This window comes from Polyodon spathula, chromosome 17, assembly GCF_017654505.1.
Source record: "Polyodon spathula isolate WHYD16114869_AA chromosome 17, ASM1765450v1, whole genome shotgun sequence".
Classification (NCBI taxonomy): domain Eukaryota; kingdom Metazoa; phylum Chordata; class Actinopteri; order Acipenseriformes; family Polyodontidae; genus Polyodon; species Polyodon spathula.
Genome location: NC_054550.1, coordinates 18,736,985 through 18,761,461, shown reverse-complemented (window position 1 = coordinate 18,761,461; position 24,477 = coordinate 18,736,985). Strand labels below are relative to the sequence as shown.

Genomic DNA, 24,477 nt, shown 5'->3' with positions numbered 1-24,477 from the left:
TTAACACAGGCTAGGTCAAAAAACAGAAAATGAAAACAAACCATCAAAAAAAGGTAAGGGGTTAGGATGTGGACATGTAATTTAAATTGAATAACTCTTCAAGAATCCTGCAGTTCATTACTGAATGGAGGTCATTTTTTGTTCTTCTGTCTTTTTTGACTAGGTATGTGAGTTGCAATGGTGACATTCAAATTGACAATCTCAAATTGGGGAGTAAAATGTGGGCATCTAATTTATTTCTATAATACAAAATGACACAATTACATATAAGGAACACACCTTTTCATAACATAGCACCTACAAAACAATTTGCATAAAATCCTTGCAGTATAAATTATAATAAAATATTTTCTAAGATAAAAACAAAAAAAAACCTTGTGGTTCAGAGTTTTCTATAAAAATAGTCCCTTAAGCGGTTTATGTAAGCTGCTGGGTTGAATCTGCTTCTGCTCTCCGGGTTGTTCATACTGGTGTTCAGGCCACTTTGGTGAGCTGCATGTCTCCCCACACTTTGAGGGCAGTGAGAGAGGGCAGCTCCTGGATACGATGAGCGAAGCCACACAGCGGTTGCCCGTCCATCATAACCTGAAACTGCTGGTGTTCACACAGGATCTCCATCTGAGAAAGAGGGCAGCATGAGCACTGGAGGGCAGAGTAGCTACCCTGAAATACTAAAGACTGGAGCACGTAGCTTTGTATTTTTGTTACATTTACAATCATTTTGAGTGCTTCTTATTGCTATTACTCAAATACTATGTTTTTTTTTTTTTTTGTTTGTTTGGCATCCAAGACAAGAACAGCCAAAATGTCTTTATAGAGTAAGAGCCAGCTGCATCAAGTGAAGAGCTTACTAGATGGAGCTGCTCTTACTTATATAAAGACACTACCTGGTCTAGCCATGGTTAAATAATTTAATTATGAGAACTAGAACTGAAGAACAGCTCCTGAAAGTTTGATATTCACGAAACCTATCTACACTGATCTTAGCTTCTTTATCAAGGTAACCAGGACACCTCATTTTCAGGCTCGTCAGGTGGGCTGCAAGGCAAAAATTTCTAGATAGCACCAAGTGCCCTGAAAGGCGTAGCTGAGTGCCAAGCCAAGCACTTCAAAAACGGTGACATGTGCTAACTGTTATTGTCTAATATGCAAATAGGACAAGTTGTCCTGGATGAATCCATTTATTGGGCAAAACAGGATCACAAGCAGATCTGTTGGAGCTAATAAACAACACCCCACTGGTCTCCTCCTTGCGCCTGTAATGCAGAGCGAGCTACGTACTTTAAAGGTTTCCCCAGCAGAGAAGGGGAAGTAGGGGATGTTCTTCTCCGCTGCGCCCCACTCCCCACAGACCCTGGCGTTCCTCACGACAGAGCGATCCTGGAAACTCACGGACAGCTGCAGCCCCACATCCGTCTTGGGATCCTTGGAATTGCAGGCCAAGTTCACAGCGATGCTGTGAAGAAGATGGTCACAGAGTCAGTCCACTGCAGATTCACAGTGTTTTTCACAGCCATCTAAGAGCTATAGTACTTCAGGTCTTGTTTCAGGACTTTTAGGCTGATATAAGGCCCTGTTTGGAAACACAAAGGCAAACAAATATTTCTGAGAAACAACTGGAGTAGTAAATTCTTGCTTCGATTATTTTCTTTGCTAGTTTTTTTTGTTTTTTTACTCTTAAATTAATTTTTATTTCTCTCCTGCATTTGCAGTTTCTTAAAACAAGACTCATATGGGTGTACTGACAGAATAGTAATTCTCTCAACACTGCAGATCCCTTGGTTATCCTGGAATTACTCCTAGAAATACATGATGCAATCCAGGCGCATTCCTTGGGACTGTAAAGAATCGAGCTGTAGCTTATTCTAGTGTGGTATATAGCATGATCAAATAAACTTGTTAGGTATTTTTATAAATATAGAATATACTAGTCGTTCAATCATTTTAAAAATGTCTTATTTTATTTCACCACATTTAGAATCCAGCTCAGGAGAACTGAAGGTTCAGTGGGAGTCCTCCGATCCCACGAACGAGCCAGCTTCCTTTTCTACACAGCACACACCCGTGCTTTTACCAGGTGAGTCACTCGGGGACCCCTATTTCAATCTTTTCTAAACATGTTTTTTTCATCAATTGTCAGTAGCCCTTAAACATAATACCTGCATGTGAAAACCATGTTAAACTGCAAAAAAGCTGTGCCAATTTACCATGGTAGTCCTGCAAATGGGTACACTCTTACAGAACATTCTCCAGTTACTGTGCTTTGCATATTAGTTCAACTTCTTATTCCAGGGATACAGACTTTTCAAACTTCCGAAACAATTAGTTATATTTACTTGCATCCATGGCATTCAAACGGGTGGATAATCCTTCCATTGTTGTAAAGCAATATGTTCAGCAACAATACAGCTGCATACGAACAGTCTTCAGTTTAACTATGACTTATATCTTCCTAAAGTCTTATGCAGTTACAACTCTCCTATTTCTTATGATTGTCTGTATTTCTCACTCTATGTATGATTTTAAAGCACATCTGTATGGTAGACATGGTCGAAAAACTGTACTTGCTCTAGCTACAAACTAACTGTGTCATCTGTCCCTCTGTATTGTTTTCTTTCCAACTCGAATTTAACAATACTGCCTGAACCAGTTTTGTTAAATACCTGAATGTCATATTACAAAAAATACACTCTGTAGGCATGTAGCAAAGTGGTGAATACGTGCAGGTGAGTGCAGTGCAGAGCGGATTAATCACACAGATGAATGATTTACAGGTGCAAGGGTGTTTATTAATGATTATAATGTCTAGAGCCTTATGGCAAAACCTGCAAACAATAATAATGATGGAAGAGGTACAGCGGCGTGTATCACTCCTGTTTGTAATGCCACGGGTTTGACCCGCAACCAAAAAGTCCCGTATTTTCTCACCCACACAAAACACAGACACAAACACAGTTCTGACAGTGCGTGATTTTAGTGCTAGCTGTGCAGAGACAGTTCCTGTAGTGGAAAAGGTGACTATCCGGGTTTACGCTGGCCTGCAGCTGCAGCTCCGGATCGTGTTTAATACTCTTTAGTGAGAAAACAAACAACACAAGACACAAAGTGTTAGTACACAGACTGACAACACTCACGGCTTTCGGTCTCAATAATACAGGCTCCTTCTAGGTCATTTCGTATAACCATATGCAAAAGAACAGATCCTACGCCCCCCTATTTATACTCTCATCCATGACCCCTAGGTTAACGAGCGCATCCGCTCCTCCAATCCTTGGATGCCACGCCGTCTACCATCCGGGTCAGTGAGCTTGGGTGCCGTAACTCCGCCCCCTTCCTAAATGGCCGACTTCCACCTACCCTACAGAATAAATTGTCTTGCCATTTGCTTAAGGTGACACTGTTCCTTCTTTCTAGTGCCCTCACAGGTCGGGAAGGAGATCTAACACCAAGCATCATTAGATCTCTGCCACAAGTCATTACTAAAATAATGGTGGAGGCTTCACAAGACAGTGGGCTGAGGAAGCTCAGCCCACTAAACAGACGCACGCTGGTCACGGTGACTCTCACACACTTGCTCAAACAGCCACCAAACTCACACATGGCCCATAAATAAACGGGGTCAAAAAGAGCAAATACAATCCAATTATTTACAAGAAACCAGCTTAACATCAAAACTGTCCCGCAGGTCCACGGTCCCCTGCTGAACTATTTACAGAAGTCCTTGTCTGCTGGGTCAGCCACAGTTTGCTGCATTGTCTCCCTTCCCAGACAGTCCAGCAGACAGCACTGCAGCAAGTGTGCTGTCTGACTCGCTGCACTATTAAGTGACAAAACTTTAAAGACCTTTAAAGACTGTTATTTCAAGGACTGTTTTTAAACTTGATTGACTGAATCAAATTGGGCTATAAAAAAACACCCTCAACAAAACATTCTTAAAAAGTGGTGATAAAATAAGGGGCCATGTTCCCAAAGCTTCGAGTCAGGAGGTATTTAAAAAGGATGGTTTTATATGAGCGGTGTTTGGCATGCATGAAACTATTCTAGTCTTCTGATGGCTTATTAAACAGCAACCTACAAAAGTATAACTCCTGAGTTAAAGCTGTATGAAGTCTTCAGGACAAGAAAAGGGGGACCAGTGATAATATTGCTAGTTCTGTTAATAAGAGGTGGCCCCTACACAACTTTGCCATGGTGAATTTGCACAGTCATTTTGCAGTTCCCATGCTTTCCCAGTTCTACGATGCATTTCCCATAGTTTGCCATGTTTTTAGACGTGCTTTACCATACCTCTCTGTACATTGTAAAGAACATTGAGTTTAAACGCTTTAGTTTTACTCCTTTCAGTCACAGATACCAGAAACAAGACTGGTAGAGCTGTTCACAGCAGAATGCTTCACTTCTATAAGGTATTGACAGTGTCGACCCAAGGGACTTTTTCAGCCTGAAAAAAGAAACAAGGACCAGGGGTCACAAATGGAGTTTAGAAAAAGGGGCATTCAGAACAGAAAATAGGAGACACTTTTTTACACAGAGAATTGTGAGGGTCTGGAATCAACTCCCCAGTAATGTTGTTGAAGCTGACACCCTGGGATCCTTCAAGAGGCTGCTTGATGAGATTTTGGGATCAATAAGCTACTAACAACCAAACGAGCAAGATGGGCCGAATGGCCTCCTCTCGTTTGTAAACTTTCTTATGTTCTTAATGTAGATTAGGAATAGCAGAGGACCTAATACTGATCCATGTGGTACTCCACTGGTTACCACACTCCATTCTGAGGTTTCTCCTCTAATCAGTACTTTCTGTTTTCTACATGTTAACCACTCCCTAATCCATGTACATGTGTTTCCTTCCACTAACATTTTGTTCAGTATAAACAATCTGGATAACATGAAGAAGCACTGGGAGGGTCTGTTGGACAGGGTGAGGGGGTGGCTGCAGAGATGGAAGGGACTGCTGGCCCAACTGTCCTTCAAGGGCCAGGTGCTTGTTATTAATAATCTGGTGGCCTCTAGCATGTGGCACAAGCTGGTATACCTGGATCCAGCCCCGGGCCTGGTGGAGGAGATCCAGAGAGTGCTGCTGGAGTTCTTTTGGAGCGGGAGACACAGTTTGAGGCCGACAGTCCTGTACCACCCTAGTGATGAGGGGGGGGCAGGTGCTGGTCAGCATTTTCAGCAGGGTGGCAGCCTTCAGACTGCAGGCAGTTCAGAGACTCCTGTACACTGAGGAGGAGGCTCACTGGAAAAGGCTGGTCTGTTTCCTTCTCAATAGAGCTGGGGTATGGGGTTAGGAAAACACCTGTTTTTAATTGAGAACACCAGTTTTTGTAAAGCAGGACTTCCTCCTTTTTATCAAAGTATTTTAAATGCCTGGCAGCTGGTGAGGGTGGAAAGGGATGTGGAGTCCTTGATATGGCAGGACCTGTTTGAGGAGCCCCTATTTTTTAATCCACTCTTTCCAGTTAAGTTACTCCAGTCGATGACGCTCTGTGCCAGTTTTTTAAAAGCAGGTGTAACCAGGATGGTCCACCTGTTAAAACTTGAGCTCTCCTGCTGGCTAACTGCCTCCCAGCTAACTGCACAGCTAAGCTGGCACTCAGAGAGGCTTGCAGAAAGTCTAATGGGTGAGTTGAGGGGCTGCCTCTCCCTGCGGCTCAAGGCAGTCCTGAGGGAGGACCTGTCCAGAGGTACAGTGCAGAGACTGCTTTCCTTATTTCCAGGGGTGATTGTGTCACCAGCAGTAGGTGAGGAAAGAGAGGGGGTGGAGAGAATGGATGGACTTCGCTTAAATTGCAGAATGTGGAGGAAATAGTCTTTCACACAATGAATAGTACAAATATATCAAACTGTGTGTTAAAGCCACAGAGTATAGTAGGCTAAGGGGTCTGGTAGACTCCTTGTAGCGCGGAGAGCTTACTTAGCTGTAGAGGAGGAGCACAGGCCGGTGTGGAGGGTTCTGTACAAGCCGCCCCTCGCCAACAGAGTGGGGGACCTGAAGTGGAAGATTCTACTCTGCATTGTGTCCACAGGCAGGTTTCTCCATAGAGTGGACCCCAGCATCAGTGAGCAGTGCGCTTTTTGCTCAGCAGAGGAAACTCTTTTTCATGCCTACAGTGAGTGTGAGAGGCTGCGGCCACTTTTTAATTTACTGCAGGGAATCCTGAATAATTTAGGGGTTGTTTTTAGTAAGGAGCTTTTTATTTTTGGGGTTCTGTACAGTTTTAAAATGAAAAATAGGTGTGTTCTTATTAATTTTTGAATTGGACAGGCAAAATTGGCTATTTTAAAGACAAGGAAAAATCAACTCTCTGGTTCTGGACTGACCAGTTTAGTGGTTCAGTTCATGGCGCTCGTGGTCAGCCAAATCAGAGTAGAGTTTGAGTATTTTAAACTGGTCAGTAACCTGGAGGACTTTCAGGAGAGGTGGTGTGTGGGAGACGCCTTGTGTGCTGTGAGTGAGGAGGGGGAGCTCCAGTTTTTGTTTTAATTTTATTTAATTTTTGTTTTACAGTGTTTTATTTTGGCTTTAATCTGTTTTCAACAAAGAAAAAAACACTGTTTAATATTGATTTTTTAATTATCCTTTTATTTTGTTTAAAATCTGTTTTTAAGGAGAACACGATGTATTTTAGGATTTTTTAAATTCTGCTGAGGCAGTAGGAATCTTAACTTTTGTTGTGTTTTACCTTTATTTGAATTTTAATAGATTTTATTTGGAATATTTAAATAAAGGATCTTAAAAGTCAAAAGTCTCTCTCTCTCTCTCTCTCTCTCTCTCTCTCTCTCTCTCTCTCTCTCTCTCTCTCTCTCTCTCTCTCATAATAAACTAATTTTTAGAAATTCTTGCTTAAAGTCTTCATTCTTGTAGGAGTATCTTAGTCTCACAATCTACAGCATCACACAGCATCACACCCTCCTGTTGCATCCCCAAGCTCAGGGTGTCTGTGGTTTGTACTCTAAGTGGTGTATTCAGTCCTGAGGGAGAATAAAACACCAGTGTAGTGTAACCCATAATTACATTCAATTTGACATGAAATACTTTCTTAAGGCATTCTATTGGGCTCACCAGGTTGATTATCCAGATTGTTTATATTGAACAAGATGTTATGCACTGATAAAGCTTGGTAGGAATTAAAATAACATTACAATAAACAACATTTTAAAGCAAGCTTTTGGTTGGCATAAATGGCGCCACAAGGATCCCCAAGTGTCCCCTGAAACCAAGCTGGAAGCTACACAGCGTCCTTATTAATCAGCCCTGTAATCCTGTATAACTGACCTCTTTGGCTGTTGCTTTACTCTCCCCATTACAGTGAGCTTCACAGACGGTTTCAAGCCGCCTCAGATTTCACCAACCTAGAGGCCATCCTGCAGAAAAACAAACAGAATACATCCAGATATACTTTGAGCTACATTCTCACAATTCTGACATTTCAAACCAGCATGCAATTTATTAACAGAGTAGCTAGAACCTGACAATCTACTGGCAGCAGTATTTTGTGGGGTTCCTGTTATCATATTCTACTGCCAGTAAGAAGCCCCCCCAGAAGACTGCTGGCAGTAGTTTAACATCAGGGCTGAAGAAAGAGACATATTTATATTATTGACTATTATTATTAGAGAACGTGAATTGGGTGGTTACATTGAGAATGTATTTTCGGCAGGCAGCTACTAGCAGGAGCAGACTCAGCTGCCTTAGTGCCAGTAAAAATCCTACTGACTGGTAGTAACATCTGCCATTTATTTACACCATTTTGACAGCAAACTTTAATGGACCCTAGTGCCCACACAGGTCAATGAGGGATCTACCACATTCAGGTGGTAGAACCTGGAAAAAGTATGTGGGGGAGCCCAACTAGCCGCATCACAAATCTCATTTAGGCACCTCAAAAGAGGGCCCATGACGTAGCCACACTTCTCGTGGAATATGCGGCTATCCGCCCAGGTGGGGGTAAGCCAGCATCATCATATGCAGTTGAGACTGTGTCTGCAATCCAATGTGACAGACGCTGTTCGAGAGGGGCTGTCCCAGGGTCCGTGTTCCATGGCAGATGAAGAGCTGGTCAGACTGACGAAGAGCACTCGTCCTATCCACATAACAGCTCAATGCCCGAACTGAGCAGTGAAGGTTCAACTTCTTATCCTCCTCTGTCGCAAACGGTGGAGGATGAAAGGACTCCAGTTCCATGGACTGATTTACGTGGAAGGCTGTAATCACCTTGGGGAGAAAAGCAGGGTTTGTACACAGTGATACTCTGCTACCATCATCCCAAATACGCAAACAGGAGCTATGCACAGACAGAGCCTGCAGCTCACTAACCAGCTTTGCGGAGGAAAGCTGTCTACATGGACAGGTGCTTCAACTCGATGGAGTATATAGGCTGTGCGAGAGGCTCCAGTATAATCTCAAGGCTCCATTCGGGGAGAGTGGCCCTCCTAGGAGGGTGCAATCGGCGAGCACCTCGGAGAAACCGGGTAGCCAAAAAATGCACGCCCGGCAACAGTGATTTAATGAGGGCATGGCAAGCAGAAATAGCTGCTAGGTATACCTTCAGTGTGGAAGGTGATCTACCAGCCTCAAGCAAATATTTTAGAAACTGCAAGATGGAAGGCATAGGACAGGACATTGAATCATGACCGTGTCTGACAGCCCTAAGGCTGAACAGCGGTCCCTTTCAGGGGCCCGACCCATAGCTGGAGACTGCCCGGCTCCAGGTGCCAAAGTGTACCTCTCGTCTGACTGAGAAGATCCCGGTGAAGCGGGATTTCCCAGGGAGGGGTGTTCAATAGCTGGCACAGGGATGAAAACCAGATTCTCCTGGGCCACCTGGGGGCTGCTAGGAGAACTGACGTCTTCTCCAACCGGACCTTTTCGAGAAAGGCCGGGAGCAATGGCGGGAACGCGTAAAGGGGCGCTCTGGGCCATACGTGGGGTAGGGCGTTGATGCCGAGTGGACCACCGCAGTGGTGGAGGGAGTACCATAGGGGCAGTGTGTCGTCTCCGCCGAGGCGAAGAGATCGACCTGCGCCTTCCCGAAACGTTCTCAAATGCACTCCACCACCTGAGGGTGGAGCTGCCAGTCCGATGGATGCAGGCCCTCCCTCAAGAGGAGGTCTGCTGCCCGATTCTCCATGCCAGGAACATGCATCGCAAGAAGGGACAGTAGGTTCTGTTGGGCCCAAATCAGAAGCCTGAAGGCCACCCTGGTGGTTGACATACACCACCACTAAACTGTGCGGATCAGCACATGTCTGTTCCGTACCATGGGTAGGAAGTGCTGGAGGGCAAGGAGCACTGCCTAAAGCTCCAGCTTGTTGATATGCAGGGATGTCCAATGGCCCGACCAGGATCCGTTGACTCCTCTGCCTTCGCAGACAGCGGCCCAACCCGAGTTGGAGGCGTCCGTCGTCACCACCCTGTGGTTGTAAACCACTCCCATTTGGACTCCCTGACGCAGGTGAGAGGGAATCCTCCACTGGCGCAGGTGAGAGGGAATCCTCCACCAACGCAGGGCCACCGTACACGAGAGGCACACTGTCAGCCGACGGTGCCTGTCGCATTTGGGATGTAACTGGAATGCATTGAGCCATGCCTGTAGTGGGCGCATGCGCAGCAAACCCAGCTCAATGGCTGATACCGCTGCTGCCATCAGACCCAGTAGTTGCTGGCACAAAACAAGGGGCATCCTTGATCCCTGTTGAAACAAGGACAGGTGGTGTTGTACAGCTGCTACCCTGTCGTCCAACAGGTATGCACGCATCATAGTGGAGTCCAGCTGGAGTCCCACATACATTATGCACTGCACCGGCGTCAGCTGACTCTTGGCATTGTTGATGGTGAGGCCCAGCCTCACTAGATGCTAAGTCACTAGAGCTGTGTAGGCCACCGCTCCCTCCCGCAACTGGGAACAGATCAATCAGTCATCGAGGTAATTCATTACCCTGACTCCTTGCAGCCGCAAGGGGATGAGGATAGCATCTACGTACTTTGAAAACGTACGGGGAGCTAGGGAGAGGCTGAACAGCAGCACAGAAAACTTGTACACGTTGCCCTGAAAGGTGAAGCGGAGATATTTCCTGTGCTGTGGACGAATGGGAACATGAAAAAACGTGTCCCGTAAGTCCACCGTGGTGAACTAGTCGCCCGGTGGACAGACTGGAGTATGTGACGATGAGTCAGCATGTGGAACCCTTTCTGTTTTAGAAACCGGTTTAGAAACCGCAAGTCCAGGATGAGGCGAAAGCCACCATCCCGCTTCAGTAACAGAAAGTATCTTGAGTAGAACCCCTCTTCGAGAGAGGTGGGATCTACGAGATGAATGGCACGGTTGCCCAACAAGGCTGCCACTTCGGTCTGGAGCACCGAGGCCTGAAGCGGATCCGTCATGAACACAGACGTGATGCCGCGAAAAGGAGGGGGTCCCAAACAAAACTGAAGCACGTAACCGTATTGTGTGGTTGCGAGCACCCACACGTCGGAGGTGCAATCGTGCCAGTAGTGCAGCTTTTGTGCCGTGAATTGGGTCTGAGGCCGCCAGCCTTCAGGGGCCCTGTTGGGGCAGCTGAGGCTGGGGCTAGCGGTGGCGGTTGTCTAGGGGAGAAACCCTGGAACCGCCTTCTCGGTTGTTGCTGCGTGCACTGGCTACGACCACGTCCACCATGCCGAGGGAGGGTCCTGCCTCTCGCCTGAGATGAGGCTTGCAGGCAGTGCCTAAGGTCACCTGGCGGGGCTGTGGGAACTGGCACCGTCTGGATGACTGTACGCGGCTCGACATGACCCAACTGCGCCCAACCGCGGCCCGCAGGCGGCTGGTGGGCTAGCTCGACAATGGGGACAAGGCAAGCCCGGCCCCGTGGAGTAACAGTGCTCTCCGAAGCCAGAAAGGGCGAGAAACACACACAATTCTTAACAATAATACTTACCGTACTAAGACAGACAAACAGAAAGAAGCAGCCTGACACGCGGAGCGAGTAGGTGCTGATAGTCAGAAATAGAATAAAAAAGCTACGAATTTTTCAACCACTGATTCCGGGAAAAGCAGCGAAGGCCAGCTTTCAGCACAAAGTGCAGGGGAACTAGCAGTAGCTTATGCAGCACTTTTTAGGAGAAAAGAGGGCTCAATGCAACACAGAGAGGTCTTACCGTACCAATCGTGAGAAGTGAAAGAGAATGAATCTCCCCTGTGTGACGGTTAAGTACCCCTGGGAGGCGGGACCTAGGGGGTCACGGAGGGGAGAGGGCCTATCGGCAGCTTTTAGTTTTGATAGAAAGAGCTCAGTGACACCAACCAATAGGCAGGAATGTATCCCATAACCATTTTTGGTGGCCATCTTCGAATTGAAAGGGAACTTCTATTACCTGTGTCTCTCCTGCATTTCAGCACATTATTATAGAAAAACGTGTACTGGCAAAGCCGCCCATTTACTGCCATATTTATTTATTGTTAATATTTTATTTTGGGAAAACATGCCATGCTGTTGTTTTGTATATAACAAAACCAAACCCAGTGATTGGCATTACAAGGCTGCAGGTTACACACAATTTAAACATTACCGCTGCCAGCTTACTAAAGGACAGCGCTATAAGGTTGTAATAAGGAGGCCATTCGGCCCATCTTGCTCGTTTGGTTGTTAGTAGCTTATTGATCCCAAAATCTCATCAAGCAGCTTCTTGAAGGATCCCAGGGTGTCAGCTTCAACAACATTACTGGGGAGTTGATTCCAGACCCTCACAATTCTCTGTGTAAAAAAGTGCTTCCTATTTTCTGTTCTGAATGCCCCTTTGTCTAAACTCCATTTGTGACCCCTGGTCCTTGTTTCTTTTTTCAGGCTGAAAAAGTCCCTTGGGTCGACACCGTCAATACTTTTTAGAATTTTGAATGCTTGAATTAGGTCGCCGCGTAGTCTTCTTTGTTCAAGACTGAACAGATTCAATTCTTTTAGCCTGTCTGCATATGACATGCCTTTTAAGCCCGGAATAATTCTGGTCGCTCTTCTTTGCACTCTTTCTAGAGCAGCAATATCTTTTTTATAGCGAGGTGACCAGAACTGCACACAATATTCAAGATGAGGTCTTACTAGTGAATTGTACAGTTTTAACATTACTTCCCTTGATTTAAATTCAACACTTTTCACAATGTATCTGAGCATCTTGTTAGCCTTTTTTATAGCTTCCTCACATTGTCTAGATGAAGACATTTCTGAGTCAACAAAAACTCCTAGGTCTTTTTCATAGATTCCTTCTCCAATTTCAGTATCTCCCATATGATATTTATAATGTACATTTTTATTTCCTGCATGCAGTACCTTACACTTTTCTCTATTAAATGTAATTTGCCATGTGTCTGCCCAGTTCTGAATCTTGTCTAGATCATTTTGAATGACCTTTGCTGCTGCAACAGTGTTTGCCACTCCTCCTACTTTTGTGTCGTCTGCAAATTTAACAAGTTTGCTTACTATACCAGAATCTAAATCATTAATGTAGATTAGGAATAGCAGAGGACCTAATACTGATCCCTGTGGTACACCACTGGTTACCACACTCCATTCTGAGGTTTCTCCTCTAATCAGTACTTTCTGTTTTCTACATGTTAACCACTCCCTAATCCATGTACATGTGTTTCCTTGAATCCCAACTGCGTTCAGTTTGAGAATTAATCTTTTGTGTGCGGGACTTTGTCAAAAGCTTTCTGGAAATCTAAATAAACCATGTCATATGCTTTGCAATTATCCATTATCGATGTTGCATCCTCAAAAAAAATCAAGCAAGTTAGTTAGACACGATCTCCCTTTCCTAAAACCATGTTGACTGTCTCCCAGTACCCTGTTACCATATAGGTAATTTTCCATTTTGGATCTTATTATAGTTTCCATAAGTTTGCATATAATAGAAGTCAGGCTTACTGGTCTGTAGTTACCTGGTTCAGTTTTGTTTCCCTTTTTGTGGATCGGTATTACGTTTGCAATTTTCCAGTCTGTCGGTACCACCCCTGTGTCAAGAGACTGCTGCATGATCTTGGTTAGCGGTTTGTAAATTACTTCTTTCATTTCTTTGAGTACTACTGGGAGGATCTCATCCGGCCCAGGGGATTTGTTTATTTTAAGAGCTCCTAGTCCCTTTAACACTTCTGCCTCAGTTATGCTAAAGTTATTTAAAACTGGATAGGAACTGGATGACATGTGGGGCATGTTGTCAGTATCTTCCTTTGTAAAAACTTGTGAAAAGTAATCATTTAATATATTTGCTATTTTTTTTTCTTCATCTACGATTTTGCCATTTGTATCTCTTAAACATTTAATGTCCTCTTTGAATGTTCTCTTGCTGTTGTAATATTGGAAAAACATTTTGGAATTGGTTTTAGCTCCCTTAGCAATGTTCATTTCTATTTCTCTCTTGGCCTTTCTAACTTGCTTTTTGACTTGCGTTTGCAGTTCTGTGTACTCTTTCTGCGTACTTTCTTTTTGGTCCTTTTTTAATGCTCTGTAAAGTGCCTTTTTTCGCTGAATATTTTTTTTTAATTGATCTATTAAACCATTTTGGCAATTTAGTTTTACATTTAGATTTGTCTACTTTAGGGATATAATTGTTTTGCGCCTCTAGTACTACATTTTTGAAGAACAACCATCCTTCTTCTGTGGGTGTTTTCTCTATTTTACTCCAATCTACTTCTGTTAGTCTCTGTTTCATACCTTCATAGTTTGCTTTTCTAAAATTGTAAACCTTAGCTTTAGTCATTACTTTTGGGGATTTAAAAAACACTTCAAATGAGACCATGTTGTGGTCTGAGTTTGCCAGTGGTTCTCTGACCTCTGTTTTAGTTATTCTATCTTCGTTATTTGAAAAGACTAAATCAAGGCATGCCTCCCCTCTAGTCGGTGCCTTGACAAATTGTGTTAGGAAGCAGTCATTTGTCATTTCCACCATTTCTATTTCATCCTTCGCGCTACCCACCGGGTTTTCCCATTTTATTTGGGGGAAGTTGAAATCCCCCATTAGTATGGCTTCTCCTTTGCTACACGCATTTCTAATGTCATTGTATAACAGATTATTTTGCTCACCATCTGAATCTGGCGGTCTATAGCATGCTCCTATTATTATGCCCTTTGAATTTTTGTCTGTTATTCTGACCCATATTGATTCGGTTTTATTTTCTTTGTCCAGGTTTAACACCTGGGCTTCAAGACTGTTTCTTATGTATAGCGCTACCCCTCCTCCTCTTCTGTCCTGCCTGTCTTTCCTATACAGTGTATACCCACAAATATTATATTCGTCCCCATCACTCTCAGACAACCACGTTTCTGTAACACCTATCACATCATAGTTAACTGTTAGTGCAGTAGCTTCAAGTTCTAGAATTTTGTTTCTGATACTTCTAGCATTTAGATAAATACATTTAATGGTTGTCTTACCTGAGTTGTTGTTCTTGTTTTGATGCGGTCTCCCTTCTGTTTTTTTGTTGATTTCTCCCCCCTTCCTTTCTAGTTTAAATGCTTCTGAACCTGCTCGAGGATCTTTTCTCCGAGTAGACTGGTTCCCTTGTTATTTAAATGCAGTCCATCCCGTCTATACAGATAGTCCTCGTTGTAGAATGTGGTCCAATGATCAAGATAGGTGAAGCCTTCCCGTGTGCACAGGGCATTGGCCAGTGAACCATGTATCCTTTGAAAAGGTCCATTGAAGTAGTACTGGAGAACTGGTGTCACTAAAACTCTGCTAAATTAAAAGGGGTGGTCTAGCTCTCGAGATTGTTCAACAAAAACGTCTAGCATTTTTTTTCTACAGAAGGCCTGCCGGTCAGCTGAGGGGTCCATGTCAGGAGGGGAGACGAGGTAAGTGTCGTGGAAGGACCATAATTCACCAAGTGTGCAAGTCTAGAGCCAAGCGCCGCCCAGTGTCGACCCTTATCAGTTACAGATGCCTCCAGCCTGGGCTGGGTAGTGGTCTGGAATGGGAGAGGAATAAGAGGTCAGTGGAAGGGACATTGGCAGCAAGTGCACATAAATGCCCAAGAGCTGCAAGCAATGAACCTGCCGTTATTACATTTTCGCCAGCAGTTAGTGCACAAAGATGTGCTGGTCCGAACGGACAATACTACAGTGCTAGCCTACATAAACCACCAAGACAGCTTGTGCTCACCGAGTCTTCACCACGCAGCGCACAGACTCCTGTCCTGGACGTGCAGAAACTTGTGTTCCATCAGGGCGGTTCACCTCCTGTCCAGAAGAGCTCCAGACAGCTCGGAATGGAGACTGCATCCTCAAGTGAGAGAGATGGGGGCCCCCTGGGAGTAGAAGCGCTAGCTCACCCTTTGCCACAGGAGCTCTTGTATGCATTCCCTCCACTTCCATTATTACCCCTGACTCTAGAGAGGATCAGGGTGGAGAGAGAACAGGTTTTGCTGGTTGTACCCAGATGGCCGAGACTCCCCTGGTTTGCTCTCCTCTCCGACATGTTGTCAGTTCAGCCGTGGCAGCGCCTGCTCCGCAAGGACCTCCTGAGCCAAGGAAGGGTTACTATGGCACCCAAACCCAGTCCAGCTCCAACTCTGGGTCTGGCCGTTGAACGTAGCTGTCTATTCAGATGAGGGTTGCCAGATGCGGTTGTAGAAACACTACAGTCTGCTAGAGCGCCGAGCACTAGAGCTCAATACTCATATAAATGGAAAGTTTTCCAAGACTGGTGCTTGCCGAAGGTCACAATCCTGTGACTTGCCCTATTGAAACGATATTAACCTTCCTACAACACCTGTTTGACGCAGGAAAATCAGCCTCCACTTTGAAGATATACCTTGCAGCAATATCAGTGTGCCATGACAAAATTGACTCGGTGTCCCCTGGGGCACATTTCCTAGCAGTACAATTTCTTAAAGGGGCTCGGAGGCTTTGTCCTCCCATGAAAAGTATATGGTTCCCAAATGGGATCTAGAACTGGTATTGCAGGTCCTTATGGGTCCCCCATTCGAGCCTATGGCGTCAGCAGAACTGCACCCTGTTTCACTGAAGGTGGCGTTTTTAATAGCTATTACATCTACCAGACGAGTAAGTGAGCTTCATGCGCTGTCCATTTATGACATGTGCATGGCTTTCACAGGAAATGACTTGCGGGTACTGTCGGTAACCTGGAGCCATGTGGCAAAGTGCCCGCCCCTGTGTGTATTTTGTGTTGTGTGTTAATGTTGGTGTATAGTTATTGGTACACAGGATATAAACGGGTCTGTGTAACACGAGTGTTTAAAATGTATACGTGTATTTAGGCACAAGGATTGCACAGCACTTCACGTGCAAGTAAAACGTAATAATATGTTAGCACGGGGAATTGCACTTTATTAATTCACGTGCAGTTGTACCGCGACTCCAATTGAATGATGGATTAGCAATCGAGTCTCAGTACAGCTGCATGTTTCCACTCACTCGGGGTTGTGTTCGGTGAGTGGAGAACGGGATTGGAGACGGAGTTAATAACGTAAAGTAAATAAGTAAAATATCTGCTCACCGTGGATGCCTGTGTAGTTCGTTTTTGTTTGTCTTTTTGTTTTGGCGACGAGTGCCGTGTCCTGTATTTTTGTTTGTACAACCTTTTTATTTTCTGTTCTGTTTATTAAATGCTGAGTGAAACCATTCAATTGAATGACAACTGGTTTCTATTTCTGGTCTGACGTCCCCCACTCCGGCCTTCTTTGTGACAAGCCACGGCAGCTTTGGTACAGCTTCCCAATCAGTAATGGTTGTCATTCAATTGAAAGGGAACGTTAAGTTATTACCATAACTCTGGTTCCCTGAAAGAGAATGACAACCATTACCCTTCGAGGTAGTCTCCCCAGCTGACCTCTGTTTTTGAAAAAAATGGCCATGTGCTACTTCAACAGGAGGTGGGAGGGACTTTCCCCTCACAGCAGGGCCCTGATAGGGCAGCTTTTGTATATATGCTCAGTTATTGGCGGTCAGAGAGGGCTCTTTTCTAAACAATGCCCTGGGCAGAATTTAATGTTTCTGTGTGCTGTGGCTGCAAATAATACAGACCAGTACATCTATAGCGGGTGAGGCACGTGTGGTTCTTTTTACTCCACCCAGAAATTAAAGAGTTCAATTTTGCAATGTTCGTGCTTTGATGTCTGTAGCTATGTTTTCATCAACAACACTGTGATGAGTCAAAGGGGTTTCGGTCTGCAATTCAGCCTCCCAACAGTAGAAGGCATCAAACCAACTCGGGACTTCCCTTACCAAGGTCTTGTGACCATGACAAAAGTCATCTTTTTGAGGGGCGGCACCTTGGTGAGGGGCAGAAGTACGAGTATGTAAATTCCAGCCACCGGAGTCAAGTGAAGTTAAGGATACCTGTCAGTCTGGGATTGGTGATCCACTGACTACCGGGGCGGGGTTTGCATACTAAAGGGAACGTGCTACTGTGTTCGGGGTTGGTCCTGAGGAATAGAGGCGGGGAAAAAAAGGCTGGAGGGAAGTACGTGCGGGGTGGACTGTGTTAGTTACTTTTAATTATGGACGGAGGCCTTACTAACTTTGCTCTTTTCTACTTTTATTCCTTTTTGTTTCATTTTTGGATTGAGCAGATCACGAAGAGGATTAAGAGGCTTCCGTTCCTTTATTTTTGATTACTCTAGCACTCCCTCCCTCACATCCTTCTTTATTGTTTTTTTTCTTTTCCGTGTAATATTAAATAACATTTTTATTTATTTTACATGTAAATCGCTGTCTGGAAAATCCATTTTTACTCACACGCCTCACACGTGGTGTCATTGTGGGAGATGGATCCAGCTACAGTCTTGGTGATGTTTAGGGAGCAGGAGGAGAAGCGAGAGGAGAGGGAAGCACGGCGCCAGGAACAGCTCGCCCAGTTCTTTGGTCAGCTGGTAGAGAAAATCTCGACACCAGCGACGGAAACAGCGGTTGCCCGGATGTTTTCTTCACAACCAAAGTTACAGAAGATGACTCCGGAAGATGATCCTGAGGCGTTCTTGGTCACCTTTGAGAGAGTGGCAGAAGCAGCAGGGTGGCCCAAGGAACACTGGGCCATGAAATTGGCATCCTGTTTGACAGGAGAAGCGCAAGCAGCGTATAGAGCATTAATGGCCTTGGAGGCTGCGGATTATACAAAAGTAAAAGAAGCCATTCTCTCACGCCTTGGGATCACGGAAGAAACATACCGGCGCCGTTTCCGGGAATACCAGCTGTCCAAAGGGGTGCGGCCCCGGGTTGCGGGACGGTATCTCCTGGATCAGTGCACCCAGTGGCTGCAGCCGGAAGAACACTCACTCCAAGAACTGGTGCAGAAGATCGCCATAGAGCAGTTCGCATCCATACTACTAAATCGGGAGTGGGTTAAAAGGAATCAACCTACCACTCTCGAGAAGGCCATCATCCTGGCGGAGGCATGTGAGGATGCGAATGAAGGCGTCGCCTCTGACCCCACTCCTGCGCCTAAACTAACCAGGACCAACCCATCAGTGAAGCCCAGAGGAGGTAACCAGACCTTCAGACCATGGAGGTCGAGGTTAGCCCCATCTTGGGCGAGAGAAAACCCCCCTAACCTATCGGTCACTGACTCACAGAACAAGCAAACTCCGTTGGTGCCTTCTACCCTAGTTTGTTACCGATGCAATGAGCCTGGACATATAGCCAGGGACTGTCCAATGATGGAGGTAGACCTGGCAAGAAGATCCTGGTCAGCAGTAACAGGTAAGAACACTGGGGAGTGTCGGGAGGGCCCTTATCAATTAAAAGTACAGGTCGGGGATAAGAGTACTAATGCATTTGCGGACTGGGTGTGCACAAACACTGATTCGACAAGCTGTTTTGGAGGGGGTAACCTGGGAGCCACAGGGTAAAGTGGCTATCTCATGTATCCACGGAGAAACTCGGGTTTATCCCACCACTGAAGTTAGACTTACTGATGATGGTTACTCAGCTTACGTTAAAGTGGCTGTAGCGCAATGTTTACCATACCCTGTTCTCCTGGGAAGAGACTGGCCGTTTTTTGATCATATTTTAGGTCGGGAAATTGTCTTAGTTTCTACCAGGGACAATCTAAGCAATGGGAGAAAACAATTGGCGAGATTTTCCCGTTACAATCCGACCTGTTTAACCCTAAAATCCGCCCGAGAAAAACAAAGAGAGAGCGCAGGGTGGAAAAATATGAGGGAACTCTGAGACGACAAGGGGAGGGGTCTGACTCAAAGGTAAACCAATCTTGTAAACGGCAGGGTAAAGGAGTAGGTGTTCAGTGTGACCGGGGCTGTGGGGTTACTGATGTGGAAGGTCACATAATAAAAGACATTCCTCTCAGCGTACCTAATCATGGGGACCAAGATATTGACCTGGGCTATGAACAACAAAATGATCCTACATTACAGTATGCTTGGAAACAGGTTAGATATGTTGAGGGGAAGGATATGCAGGAAGGACAACCAGTGGTATTTCCGCATTTTTCTGTATCTGGGCACTTATTATATAGAATAACCCGGGCTCCCGGGACGGGACAGCTCGTAAAACAGTTATTGGTTCCTAGGCCTTTTCAGTCAGAAGTCATGAGATTGGCGCATGACATTCCATTTGCAGGTCATTTAGGAACTGAAAAGACTCAGGAACGAATTCTGGCCCGGTTTTTTTGGCCAGGGGTTTATGGTCTTGTGCGGAAGTATGTATCTGAGTGTCCGGAATGTCAATTAGCTGCCCCTAAGTTAGTTCGCCCCGCACCTCTGGTCTCACTGCCAATTATTGGAGTACCGTTTGAGAGGATTGGTGTAGATTTAGTAGGCCCTCTGGAGGGAGCAGAGTCAGGATATCGGTATATTTTGGTAGTAGTGGACTACGCAACACGATATCCAGAAGCTGTTCCCTTACGCTCTATGAGTGCAGAAGTAGTAGCAAATGAATTGGTTAAAATATTTTCTAGGGTGGGAATCCCGAAAGAAATTCTCACTGATCAGGGCACTAATTTTATGTCTGGCTGTATTCAGCAATTATACAAATTATTGAAAATCCGTTCAATTCGAACCTCAGTTTTTCATCCTCAAACGGATGGGCTTGTTGAACGATTTAATCAGACTTTAAAAAGTATGTTGCGCCGCTTTGTAGATCAGGAGAAACGTAATTGGGCTAAACTGCTTCCCTACTTGCTCTTTGCAGTTCGTGAGGTACCACAATCCTCAACGGGGTTCTCTCCGTTTGAGCTCTTGTACGGTCGGCAGCCGCGGGGTATCTTGGATCTCATAAGAGAAGGCTGGGAAGAACAGTCAAAAGACTCTAAAAATATAGTGAAATATGTATTACAGCTACGCGATCGCTTAGAATTAGTCGGTCGATTGGCACATGACAATCTCAAAGTGGCACAGCAGAAGCAGCAGCAAAGCTACAATAAAAATGCAAGAATTAGGAACTTTCGACCTGGAGATAAAGTGTTGTTTATTGTTGCCCTCATCGGAATCTAAGTTGTTTGCTAAATGGCAGGGTCCCTTTGAGGTCATTCGAGCAATTGGAAAAGTTAATTATGAGATCCGACAGCCTGGGCGTCGGAAGGAAAATCAAATTTATCATGTTAATCTCCTCAAACCGTGGAAAGAACGGGAGGTCCATTTTATATCTCCCGAACAGGAGGGAGAGGACTATGGACCCTCAATTGAGCCAGTATCAGCAGCTGGGGTTCCGATGGGGGAACAATTAACTCCTGATCAACGCAAAGAGGTAAGCAATTTAATCAAAATGTTTGGTGATGTGTTTTCTAACGTGCCCGGAAGAACGCATTTGATTGAACACGCGGTTATCACTCCGCCAGGTCTGAGAGTTAGACAGAGACCGTATCGCATTCCAGAAAGTCGGAGAAGTTCTGTCCGGAGGGAGGTGGAGTGTATGTTGAAACTTGGGATAATTGAACCTTCCCGAAGTGAGTGGTGTAGCCCAATTGTACCAATAGACAAACCAGATGGGTCACTACGGTTATGTATAGACTTTAGGAGGGTAAATGCTATCTCTAAGTTTGATGCATATCCCATGCCTCGGGTAGATGAACTCTTAGATAGGCTGGGGTGAGCTCGGTTTATTTCAACTTTGGATCTGACGAAAGGATACTGGCAAATTCCATTAGCAAAAGCCTCTCGTGAGAAAACGGCATTCTCAACCCCAGATGGTCTTTTTCAATTTTATACTATGCCGTTCGGACTTCATAGAGCTCCCGCAACTTTCCAGAGACTGATGGACAGGGTATTACAACCTCATCGAGAGTATGCAGCTGCATATATCGATGATGTAGTCATATACAGTTCTTCCTGGAAAGAACATTTGAGTAGATTAAAAGCCGTCCTACAGTCTTTGAGGAAGGCGGGGCTCACAGCAAACATGGCAAAGTGCGCTATTGGAAAAGAAGAAACAAAATATTTAGGTTTCATAATGGGTAAGGGTAGAGTGAAACCGTTGGTTTCAAAAGTCCAGGCTTTGTTGGATTCACCGGTACCTACCACAAAAACCCAGGTGAGATCATTGTTGGGATTGGCTGGTTATTACCGCCGCTTTATTCCACACTTTTCCACTATAGGCGCCCCTCTCACTGATCTCACTAAAAAGAACGCTCCAAATAAAATTAAGTGGAGTGCAGAATGTCAGACAGCCTTTGAATCTATTAAAACTAATTTGAGTCAGGCCCCAGCATTAATAAGCCCGGATTTCAGCCGAGAGTTCATCCTTCAGACCAATGCATCGCAGACTGGTCTGGGGGCGGTTCTGTCCCAGGAAAAAAATGGTATAGAACACCCAATACTATATATTAGTCGGAAATTACTGCCCAGAGAACAAAGGTACTCTGTGGTGGAGAAAGAATGCCTGGCAGTAAAATGGGCGGTGGAGTCCTTAAAATACTATCTTCTGGGACGACCCTTTGTACTCATCACAGATCACGCCCCTTTAAAGTGGTTAGACACAATGAAGGATTCAAACGCTAGGATTACGCGGTGGTACCTGGCGCTCCAACCCTTCGCCTTTCAAATAAGGCATCGTGCAGGTAAGTTACATCAAAACGCTGATTTTTTTCCCGGGAGGGAGGGGAAAAGGAGGGGTTAGAGGTTTCCGAGTGTTCCTTCGGCTCCACTCTGAGGGGTGGGATATGTCATGAGTCAAAGGGGTTTCGGTCTGCAATTCAGCCTCCCAACAGTAGAAGGCATCAAACCAACTCGGGACTTCCCTTACCAAGGTCTTGTGACCATGACAAAAGTCATCTTTTTGAGGGGCGGCACCTTGGTGAGGGGCGGAAGTACGAGTATGTAAATTCCAGCCACTGGAGTCAAGTGAAGTTAAGGATACCTGTCAGTCTGGGATTGGTGATCCACTGACTACCGGGGCGGGGTTTGCATACTAAAGGGAACGTGCTACTGTGTTCGGGGTTGGTCCTGAGGAATAGAGGCGGGGAAAAAAAGGCTGGAGGGAAGTACGTGCGGGGTGGACTGTGTTAGTTACTTTTAATTATGGACGGAGGCCTTACTAACTTTGCTCTTTTCTATTTTTATTCCTTTTTGTTTCATTTTTGGATTGAGCAGATCACGAAGAGGATTAAGAGGCTTCCGTTCCTTTATTTTTGATTACTCCAGCACTCCCTCCCTCACATCCTTCTTTATTGTTTTTTTCTTTTCCGTGTAATATTAAATAAAATTTTTATTTATTTTACATGTAAATCGCTGTCTGGAAAATCCATTTTTACTCACACGCCTCACAAAGACAAACACCTTTCTAGAGAACACAAAATATATGCAAAGCTTACCGTACAAAAACAGGTTTCCATTAAACTGGATTCTAGCGAACAAACAGCGCTATGTAATGACGTCACAAGTTGAAAGAAATGGCTATAGCACAAATTTTCTTGATCCAAACAAAAAAAACGTTCCATCATTTCCATCTATTTTTTTGTATTCAGACTATCGTATAACCTCTAGCATATAAACTCTAGCGTATACTCTAGCGAATAACGACCCTCGCTGAGCATTCTGGTTATATAACTTGTTGCTGGACTGAAAATGGACCAAAAAGGAATATATTGTAGTGATGTCAAGAAGGACACAAAACAGAGTTACTTAAAGCAAACACTTGGTTTATTCTCACACAAATAAATCAAACAAAATAACCAGTTTCAATAATCCAGATTCTTGTAACAGTTCCTTTTTCTTCAGGCTAACTCCAAGGTCCTGTTCACAGCCCCTTTTATAGGGGAGCTGGATGGAGGCAGTGCCCGCCCCAGCCAATCCACACATGGCTGGAAATACCCTGCCTGACAGTTGGTGAGGGAAAGTACAGGCAGATGGCGATGGGAAAATCCCCAGCCCAGCGATCCTATAAAGTCCCTGCCTGGCAGCTGTGGGGAAACTCCCCAGCCCAAGGATCCTGAAAAGTCCCTGCTAAAAGAAGTGGGCGGCACCCACCGTTACACAGCCCCCACTCTACTCCTTGTCGTCCCGAGAGGCTCCTAGGAAGCGACAGGTCTGATTCTCACCCTCTGTGGCCTTGGTGTAACAGCCCCTTGCAGGGTAGCTGTCGGATTGGAAGAGTCTGGTGGGGTGGATCCGGCAGGCAGGTCGTCAGGTTGACCAGTAGGTGCGTCCACGGTCCCCTGCACACCGATGGCCGGTCCACGGTAGGGAGCAAGCTGGTCGCAATGGAGTACCACCCTCCGGCCACAGCGGAAAATATGGACCCGGTAGATTACCTCTCCCAGAGGCTCCAATACCTGACAGGGCCCCATCCAGGTGCTGTACAGTTTACAATATATTAATGCATGCTCCAAATTGAAAAAAATTACCATTGTGCAACTTTTCAACTTTTCATATTTTTTGAAGCTGTAAGGTTTCCCTCATATGCAATTGAAATAATAATAATAATAATAATAATAATAATAATAATAATAATAATAATAATAATAAACTGACAAAATGGCAGTTCAGTATCAGATACCCTCTGGAGTTAGCTGCGCTAAAACCTAAAAGAAGATATTTCAATCCTGCTTGGGAAAATGAATATTCTGTTTTTGAACGGTCAGGGGTGGCATTAAAATCTGCAGTGGCCAAAGATCATGCCACAACATGGTGTCGAAACTATTAAACATGTCTGCAGCAGAAAATATGTTTGTAAGAGAAGTGAAAGAAAACAGGAGGGTCAGGTGTAGGTCGGCATTTGTAAACTTCGGCCAAAAAGACGCACAGAATGAGCTCTGTCTTGACCAGTGAGTGACACGAGTCAACTTATTGTTTACCATCGTTTCTAAGCCTCACATAAATACCTGGAGGCTGTAATGCAGAACATACAAGTTCTGCTATATTCAGTTGTTTGGAAAATCAACACAATGATGATCCAGTACAGAACATTGTGTGGTTTCAATCAGACAGTGCGTCAGTAACGCTATCACAGCATTATGAGGTATGTTTGTTTTACATTGATCTTTAATTACGGTGACCAGATGTCCCGGTTTAGCTGGGTTTGTCGCGGTTT

General features: G+C 45.0%; 1 pseudogene; it reads right to left on the bottom strand.

The window, feature by feature from the left end:
* Positions 1 to 473: 473 nt before the first annotated feature.
* LOC121329661 lies at positions 474 to 23,734 on the bottom strand (annotated as a pseudogene).
* Positions 23,735 to 24,477: the final 743 nt, after the last annotated feature.